The sequence below is a fragment of the Bidens hawaiensis genome, unplaced genomic scaffold (assembly GCF_021521415.1).
Source record: "Bidens hawaiensis isolate Kalapana, Puna unplaced genomic scaffold, B.hawaiensis_p1.1 tig00005003_1, whole genome shotgun sequence".
Taxonomy (NCBI): domain Eukaryota; kingdom Viridiplantae; phylum Streptophyta; class Magnoliopsida; order Asterales; family Asteraceae; genus Bidens; species Bidens hawaiensis.
In genome coordinates this window covers 1,754,659-1,764,306 of record NW_027491315.1, presented here as the reverse complement: position 1 = coordinate 1,764,306, position 9,648 = coordinate 1,754,659, and positions in this window count along the sequence as shown.

Genomic DNA, 9,648 nt, shown 5'->3' with positions numbered 1-9,648 from the left:
ATTCCTAGAGAACAATGTGTTTTTACATTAACCTTACCCTGTATATATATATATATATATATATATATATATATATATATATATATATATATAGGAGATGGATCAAATACAAATAAAAAATCCGTACTAAACATACAAACTGAAGAAACGCACCACACCACATCTCCATCTTCTTCCTCATTCAACCACAAAACCCTATCTCCATCTTCTTCCTCATCCACCATAAAAATCACCGGACTCCAATCACTCCACCGCCAACCTCCGACACCTTTCCTTCAACCAAGGCTCTGTTGCCTCGCCGCCGACACTAACCGCATCTCCCGTATCTACAACCGCGACAAATCCGGCGAGACTTTGACTCTGGTGGCGGCATCGCCGTCATTCTCTGCTGCGACATACTCGCTCTAATTGGCGGCGGCTGACCACCAAAGTCGATGTATCGTTCCGATCGGAAGTTAAATCCCTACGTCTCCGGCAATACCGAATTATTGTGATGATGTTAGAGAAGAATCAGAAGATATATGTTTACAATTTCGCCGATTTGAAGCTATTTATGGCATATTGAAACAAAAAAGTGTGTGATTTGCCAATCGATTTGTAGTTACAAGTTTTTTAAGCAGACAATTTGAGAAAGAAAATGAGCAGATTCAATAATTACTCTTAAAAAAATAATTACTCTAGTTGAAACAAGTAGAGTAACAAAATTACTCTGTATAGTTTACAAATAGAGTACAATTTGAGAAAGAAGATGAAACAGATTTAATAATTACTCTACAAAAAAATAATTACTCTAGTTGAAACAAGTAGAGTAATAAAATTATTCTATATAATTTACAAATAGAGTAATAAAATTACTCTATTGTAAACTGTATAGAGTATTAAATTACACTGCAAACATGATTTCCACTTATTTACAAAAATGTCACCGCCTCCAATTTGTTCTAGTCCGTACGCTTCTCACACTTTTCTTATTTGTATGTTATCTTTACCCTATATATATATATATATATATATATATATATATATATACATATATATATATATGTATATATATATATATATGGTTAGATTAAAATAAAAACCCACTCGAGTTGTCAAAACTTTAAAAAATTATTCTCAACCATATGTTTTTAATTAAAGTTTAAATCTTGTGATCCACAATTAAAGTTAATAAAAAATGTAAACATATATATAACATTTTCTCTCTCCTAAAAACATATATAAAAATTAGTAAAAAAATGTTAAAAAATAGCAAAACAAAATGTTTTTTTTAATTTTTCGATGTTTTGTATTAAATGTAACAACATATATTACGTGTGTAATAAAAAAAACAAAATAAAACGATGTTACATAGGGTTTTCACAACTCAAGTGGGTTTTCATTTTATATTTCCCCTATATATATATGTGTGTGTGTGTGTGTGTGTGTATTTGCATTTACATTATTCGTTTTTAATATTTATATATGTATATTTGGATTTTAATTTTATTTATGGTAGGAAAGTTAATAATTAATATACTTGAGATTTGATGATAAAATGGTTTCACAAATAAATGATATGTTATAATCCGGTTTAAAAGATATCTGGGTTTGGTGATACCCATTACCCGTTTATTTTCTTTATTATAAAATTGTTTCTTAATTATAAATAATATCTTTTTTAAATAAAATATGATATTAATTTTTATTATATCCCTATTTTATAGGATTTTCATATCAAATATTTTATGAGATTAACTTTTAATATAATGAGATGTTATATCCCTTTAAGAGCTATCTGGATTTGGTGAGACATTTACCCGTGAATTCAGGTCAAATGCGTGAGAAACCTTCATTTACAAATAAAGCAATCTGATGGCTTGAGAGAATGGTTGTTTTACATTTTTCGTTTTTTAATATTTATTTTTTGGATTTTAATTTTCTTTATTATAAGAAAGTTAATAATATACTTAGGGTTTGATGATAAAAGGGTTTCATATATAAATGATATGTTATAACCCATTTAAAAGCTATCTGGATTTGGTGACCCATGACCTGCTTATGTTTTTTACTATAAAATTGTTTATTAATTATAAATAATATCCTTTTATTTTTAAATTGGATATTAAATTTTAGTATATCCCTATTTTATAGGATTTTCATATCAAATAATTGGTAAGATTAATTTTTAACTTAATGAGATGTTATAACCGATTTAAAAGCTATCTGGTTTTGGTAAGACCCATACCCATGAGTTTAGGTTAAATCAATGAGAGACCTCTATTTAAAAATCAAGCAATCTGGTGGCTTCCATAAAAGGGGGGAGCGACCACATCGTGACACGTAGGATTTTAGGGGTTTCATTTATATATATTATAGATTTGTTAAAAAATTTTTGACTCATTACCAATGGATAACTATAATGAATGAGATGAGAGGTTAGAAAATTAGAAGGGGAATTATAACCCATTTGTCAAAATTGTTTTGACCCATGACCCATGGATTTGTAGGAAAAATAAGATGAGGAATTAGAAAATTATAAAGGAAATTATAACTCTTTTGGCAAAATTATTTTGACCCATGATCCATCGATAGATAAGATGAATGAGATTAAAGATTAGAAAGGAAATTATAACCCATTTAACAAAATGGTTTTGCCCACAACCCATGGATATGTAGAATGAATGAGAAGATAGATTAGACAAAAAATGAATGTGGGATTGACACATCATCCTTATCATTTTCTTTTATTAGTAAGGTTAGATACATATAAAACTAGGATAGAACCCGTGTGATACACGGGTGATAAAATAAAATGAAAGGTAGTGAATCTATACCAATTAAGAATATCGATTTATCCTAGATGAGTTGGTAAGCCACAAATATTTTAAAAGTAAGATAGTGAGTTCGATTCCCATCCACAACATATTTTTTATTTTGTCATTAATGAAGGAGAAATTGTAAAAATGGAAACATGTATACTTGGCGCCTATATGGAGTGTTTAATTGAATGACATGTGGATAATTGTGTTGCTTTAATAATATATAGGTAGATGGGTAGATTTTTGTTATTTCAAATATATTAATAGGGGAAAGTGAATACGGTGCTGTCACACACCTAACCTTAGACGGAAAACCTTTTAAAACTACTTCGTTTTGATTAAAAATTACCAAAATTAATTTGAAATGCCAATATCCTTTACTGTTTTGTCCCAATTAATTAAAGAAAATACAAAGTAATTAATAATTGAAATTAATTTTAATTACTATTTTTTAATTGAAGCTAAAAACAACTAAAAAACTACACCTTAAAATGTTGGTTTTCAATCGAAACTGCAAGAACTAATTTAATTATAAAGTATGAATATTTTTGTGATTTAAAGAATTTCAATTTTGCAATTGCGAGCACTCTTCAACCTTGTTTAGCTTCATAATTCTTATTTACATGGATTTTCTAGTAAGCTCAACTTTGGTAGAAGAGTCATGAAGAATCCAAAAAAAAAAAGTAAAAAATATATATGGAAATTTCAAATTATAAACAACATAGTTTTGAAAGGTTTTCCGTCTAAGATTAGGTGTAATACAGCACCGTATTCACTTTCCCCATATTAATAATACATGCTTATTTTTATTTACATATTGACATAAATTTTATTTAAAATCCTGTGGGGTCAAATTTTATTGAACATTTCGATATTAATTGACACGGCTTGGGTTTGAATAAGTTTATGTCAGTCTGTAGATAAAAATAAGCATGTCTCATCGGCATATTCGAAATAATATAAATCTTTATATATTAAAAGTTATAAAAGAAATTCAAATATAAGTAAAAATTAGTTATAGTAATATGTTATTGAAAAAACAAACAAGAGGCTAACACATCTTTGACTATGTGTTTGGATGCCGACACATCATTGAGCATGTGTTTTGGAGGTCCAACTCATCTTTGATCATGTATTAGGAAGTTATGATCAAAGATGAGTTAGAAGAGAACATTTTTTAATTTTAAAAGTTTGGGGAATAAAAATAAAATCTCTTTCAAAAATATGTCCATTTTAGAAATTTTTGAAAAAAAAAAACATTCGCATATTTCGGTATTTAATCATTAAAATAAACTTATTTGTTATGAAACAACTCATTATTACCTCATCAAACCTCAAATAAATTATTTTAACTATGTGTTAACTACCATTGATGATAAGATTTGGAGTTTCATATCTACCTATCTATATCTACTGTTAAAACAATACTTCTTTTGGACACTTGGCCTCTTCCTATTGGTCCACTACCTTAATTTCCTAAAATACTAAGATATCATATAATCTACATCTATTATTAAAACAATACTTATTTTGGACGCTTGGCTTCTTCATATTGGTCCACTACCTTAATTTCCTAAAATACTAATCCATCATATAATTTCTTGATATTAAAATAATTCAAAACTAAAATAATTTATCTTCTAGATGGACCCACATTTGTGTATTATAACCCATAACCCGATTCAAGAAATATAACATAATCCTAATTCACATCCTAATTTCAATTAACCAGACTATCGCTCTCCATCCTCATTCTATCTTCTCCATCATCTTCCAAGATTCAACCAGAAAATACAATAGATATCTTGCCGTTCTGTTAACGAATCACCAGATGTCACACCCCAACCTAAGGCGGAAATGCCAGGGCGTGAGCATGATTGCTCATAGCTCGAGATAACTATCATACAATAATTGTGACAATATCTAATAATAAATTTTATTTCAATTAAAACAAACATCCACAAATAACCAAATAATCCATATCAATATCTCATAACAAAAATAAAAACAATTCAATAACTTAAATTTAATAGTTCTCGATAAATCCTATGGTCTCATCTAGCAATCAAATACTTCCAATCTTCAAATCAAACGATAAACTGCATATAATATATAATATGAAAAGATACAATAGGTTTTGTCAACAAATATGTTGAGTGAGCAAGTCATTAATTTTGCAATAATATATAATATGAAAAGATAGCAAAATGTAAATAAAGTGGTAAATAAACCAAACCAATGAGCAAATAAAGTGTCAAGCGAACCATTGCCAAACGAATCGGGCGCCGGTTAAATTAATGACTTGCTCACTCAAACGATAAACTAGACGGTCGTATGATCATACTATAATGAGAATATGGTGGACCTCTCCGAATGCGCAAATTAAACAAGTAATCAATTAGCATTTATGTCTAGCAATTCACACACAATATAACGTTTGTTAATGATTGAGATATGTATAATATAAAATACTATAAGTACGTATACACCCTTAAAACGTTTGAAAATATGTGAAAATGGGGGAATGACAAAACTCACCTTAAAATAAGCGAGTTAATAATAATTGAGAAAAAGAATAACGAGTCTTCCGATTAACGCGCCGAACGGTGAAAACCAACAGAACCTGAAACTTAACGATATGAAAGTATAAGTAAAAGAGAATCTAATGCCGTTGGAATCAATCCAAACGGATAAGTATAACTCGAGTTATGTCGATTTTAATGTTTAAACGAGTCGAGTCTGACCAGAATCCGACCTTCGATTTGGGAGTCGGGTTTTGGTCAGAACCCTTAAAATTTAATTACGAGAAGAAAAGTCTTCTGGACCGAACATTGAATCTGACAAGAAGTATGAGAAAACAAGAAGTCAAAGTTGTTAACTGTTTTACCCTTTATCGGGTTTTAAAGCAATTGACCAGTCAATACCCTTCAATCTCAGAAATTGATTGAAGGTTATCGACTAGAGAATGTTTATGAATGAAAACTCAGTTTACAACTTACATGGAAAGTGCATGAATGATGAGATATAACGAGTCAAAGGTCCTAACTCTTGCAAAGTCAACCGAATAATAACGAATCTTCAACGAAACACCAAAAACCGACGAGGATTGAGAGAGACAGAGAGGGTGACGGCTGAGATATGTTAGCTAGGGTTTAGGTAAAGTTTTGTGGCAGGGGTTTATGGTTGGTTTATATAAGAAAAGCCTAAACGAACTAATTAAAGGCTTTTTGGCCTGTTTAAGCAAGAAATTACGTAATTAATAAAAGAATCACTGAATATGATCAAAAGAGTTGATCTTGGTGATTAAGAAACGAGTTATAACATGTATCTCAGTTATATGGAGATGTCTTGATCCTTAATTCTCTCTAATATGTCGAAAATACGTGGTTTTATGCTTTAAACGAGTTTAGGAAACAATATAATACGAGCTGACTGTGCAGACCATTCACCGCGCCGTGCGGCGGCCTTGGGGCCTGCCGTCGCGCAGCGCTCTGGCCTCCGGCGGAGGTGTTTTACTTTTGTGCAAAAATGGTCCCTCAAGTTAGCTATAGTGATCATTTTAGTAATTTGTTTGTTACAACTAATATGTAAAACTTTGAGGGCCTAAAGTGCATATAATGAAACTTAATAACTCATAATGCAAGGTTTTATAAATATTAAAATCCGAATAACGTTCCAACAATGACAAACGAATACGATAAAAAACCCAAAATGTTACAGTATCCCCTACTTTTAGGAATTTTGTCCCGAAATTAGAGAATAGCTGTAGCGAACAGATGAGGATACTTCTCTTTCATTTGATCTTCACGTTCCCAAGTAAACTCAGCTCCTTGCTTCGATCCCAATGCACTTTGACTAACGGTATACGACTACGCTTAGTGACTTTATCTTTATGGTCCATGATCTCAACGGGTCTTTCAATGAAATGCATGGTCTCTTCAATACGAACTTCGTCGAGAGGTATTTGGAAATTACCCTCGGCAAGACACTTCTTCAAATTCGAAACATGAAATACCGGATGAATATTTGAGAGTTCAGATGGAAGATCAAGTCTATAAGCTACAGGACCAATACGTTCGATGATTTCAAAGGACCAACGAAACGAGGAGATAACTTCCCTTTCTTTCCAAATCTCACAACACCTTTCCATGGAGATACTTTGAGTAGAACACGATCACCAACATTAAACTCAAGAGGTTTCCTACGCTTATCCGCATAACTCTTTTGACGACTACGGGCAGCGAGTAGATTTTGGCGGATTTGAGCAATACGATCAGTCGTTTCTTGAACCAACTCCAGACCAGTAATTTGAGATTCTCCAACTTCATTCCAATAAATAGGAGAACGACATTTGCGGCCATAAAGAGCTTCGAAAGGTGCCATACCAATACTAGAGTGAAAGCTATTGTTTTACGAAAACTCAATAAGCGGTAGATGATTATCCCAATTGCCACCAAAATCGAGGACACATGAGCAAAGCATGTCTTCAAGGGTTTAAACATGCGCTTAGATTGACTATCAGATTGTGGATGATAAGCAGTACTATGATCCAAACGAGTTCCCAAAGTGGATTGGAGAGATTTCCAAAATCGAGAAGTGAAACGACCATCTCTATCGGAGATAATGGTTAATGGAGTTCCATGATGACAAACAATCCTTTCAACATAGATATGCTCCAATCGATCAACCAAATACGTTTCCTTGATGGGAATGAAATGAGCAGACTTCGTTAGACGATCGATGATTACCCAAATACTATCATTTTGCTTTTGGGTAGAAGGAAGCTTAGTGATAAAATCCATAGCAATATCTTCCCACTTCCATTCGGGAACGGGAGGTTGCTCGAGCAAACCATAAGGTCGATGATGCTCGACTTTAACTTTAGAGCAAGTGAGACATTTTGCCACGTAGAGAGCAATGTCTTTCTTCATTCCGGGCCACCAAAAGATGGAACGAAGATCGGCGTACATTTTATCAGCACCGGGATGAATGGGATATCGTGACTTATGAGCCTCGTCCATTATGAATGTGCGAAGGTCATCACGATCGGGAATCCAAAGGCGATTAAGGAAATAAAGCAAACCATTGGGCTTGGTTTTTCCAATTGAGATTCCGCACCACACGACATTTCGTTATACATATTGCCCTTAGTGACGGATTCGTGTTGCGCGTAAAGAACACGCTCTTCGAGATCGTTTTGAACGAGAACACAAGTAAGCAGCATGGGTTTGACTTGTTTCTTACGGCTAAGAGCGTTGGCCACGACATTCGCTTTACCGGGATGGTAGCGAATCTCGCAATCATAGTCGCTAAGCAACTCGGCCCAACGACGTTGTCTCATGTTGAGTTCCTTTTGATCAAAAATATGTTGGAGACTTTTATAATCGGTAAATACTACACATTTAGTACCATAAAGGTAATGTCTCCAAATCTTCAAGGCGAATACGACGGCACCAAGCTCGAGATCATGCGTCGTATAATTCTTTTCGTGAACCTTGAGTTGTCTCGAAGCATACGCGATAACCTTGCCTCGTTGCATAAGAACACAACCTAGGCCTTGGTTAGAAGCATCATAGAATACAATGAAATCTTCACTACCTTCGGGAAGAGCAAGAATAAGAGCATTGCAAAGAAAGTCCTTAAGTGTTTGAAAGCTTCTTCTTGCTTTGACCCCCACTCGTAAGGTTTGCCCTTATGTGTAAGAGCGGTGAGGGGCAACACAATCTTCGAGAAGTTACGAATAAAATGACGGTAATATCCCGCCAAACCAAGAAAAGAACGAACTTCGGTGGGAGACGTCGGTGTCTTCCAATTCTTGACGGCTTCAATCTTTGCGAGATCGGCATGAATACCTTTGTCGTTAATGATGTGGCCCAAAAATTGAAATTTCGTAAGCCAAAACTCACACTTCGAAAACTTGGCATACAATTGTTCCTTCCGTAGGAGGTCAAGGATAGCATATAGATGCTCTTTGTGATCGTTTTCGGACTTTGAGTAGATCAAAATGTTATCGATGAACACAATTACGAATTTGTCCAAGTAGGGTTTACACACACGGTTCATGAGGTCCATGAAAACCGCGGGTGCATTGGTTAGCCTAAAAGACATAACACAAAATTCGTAATGCCCATATCGAGTACGGAAAGCAGTCTTGGGTATGTCATCTTCATTAACGCGAAGTTGATGATAACCCGAACGGAGATCGATCTTTGAGAAGCAAGCGGCTCCTTGAAGTTGATCGAAGAGATCATCAATACGAGGGAGTGGGTAACGGTTCTTGACGGTAAGATTGTTGAGTTCACGGTATTCGATGCACATGCGAAACGATCTATCCTTCTTCTTCACAAATAAAACAGGTGCGCCCTAAGGAGAAGAACTCGGGCGATTGAAACCCTTATCGGAGAGTTCTTGCAATTGGCTCGAAAGCTCTTGCATTTCATACGGTGCAAGACGATAGGGTGCTTTAGCAACAGGATTAGCTCTGGGTACGAGATCAATGCGAAACTCGACTTGACGAATAGGAGGAAGTCCAACAACATTATCGGGAAAGACGTCGGGAAAATCACGCACAATGGGAATATCTTGAATCTTCTTTTTCTCCTTATCTTTCTCTACCACAAGTGCCAAAAAGGCGACATACTTCTTACGCAAATAACGTTGAGCTTGAAAGCACGACATGAGATTAAGCTTAGAAGCAGGCGTACTACCGTATACTTTAAGGATACGACCATCTTGAAAGGGATACGAAGGAACTTATCAAAACAAACGACCTCGACGTGATTTAAAGTCAGCCAGTCCATCCCAACTATAACATCAAAACTCCTTATTTGCATCGGAATAAGATCTA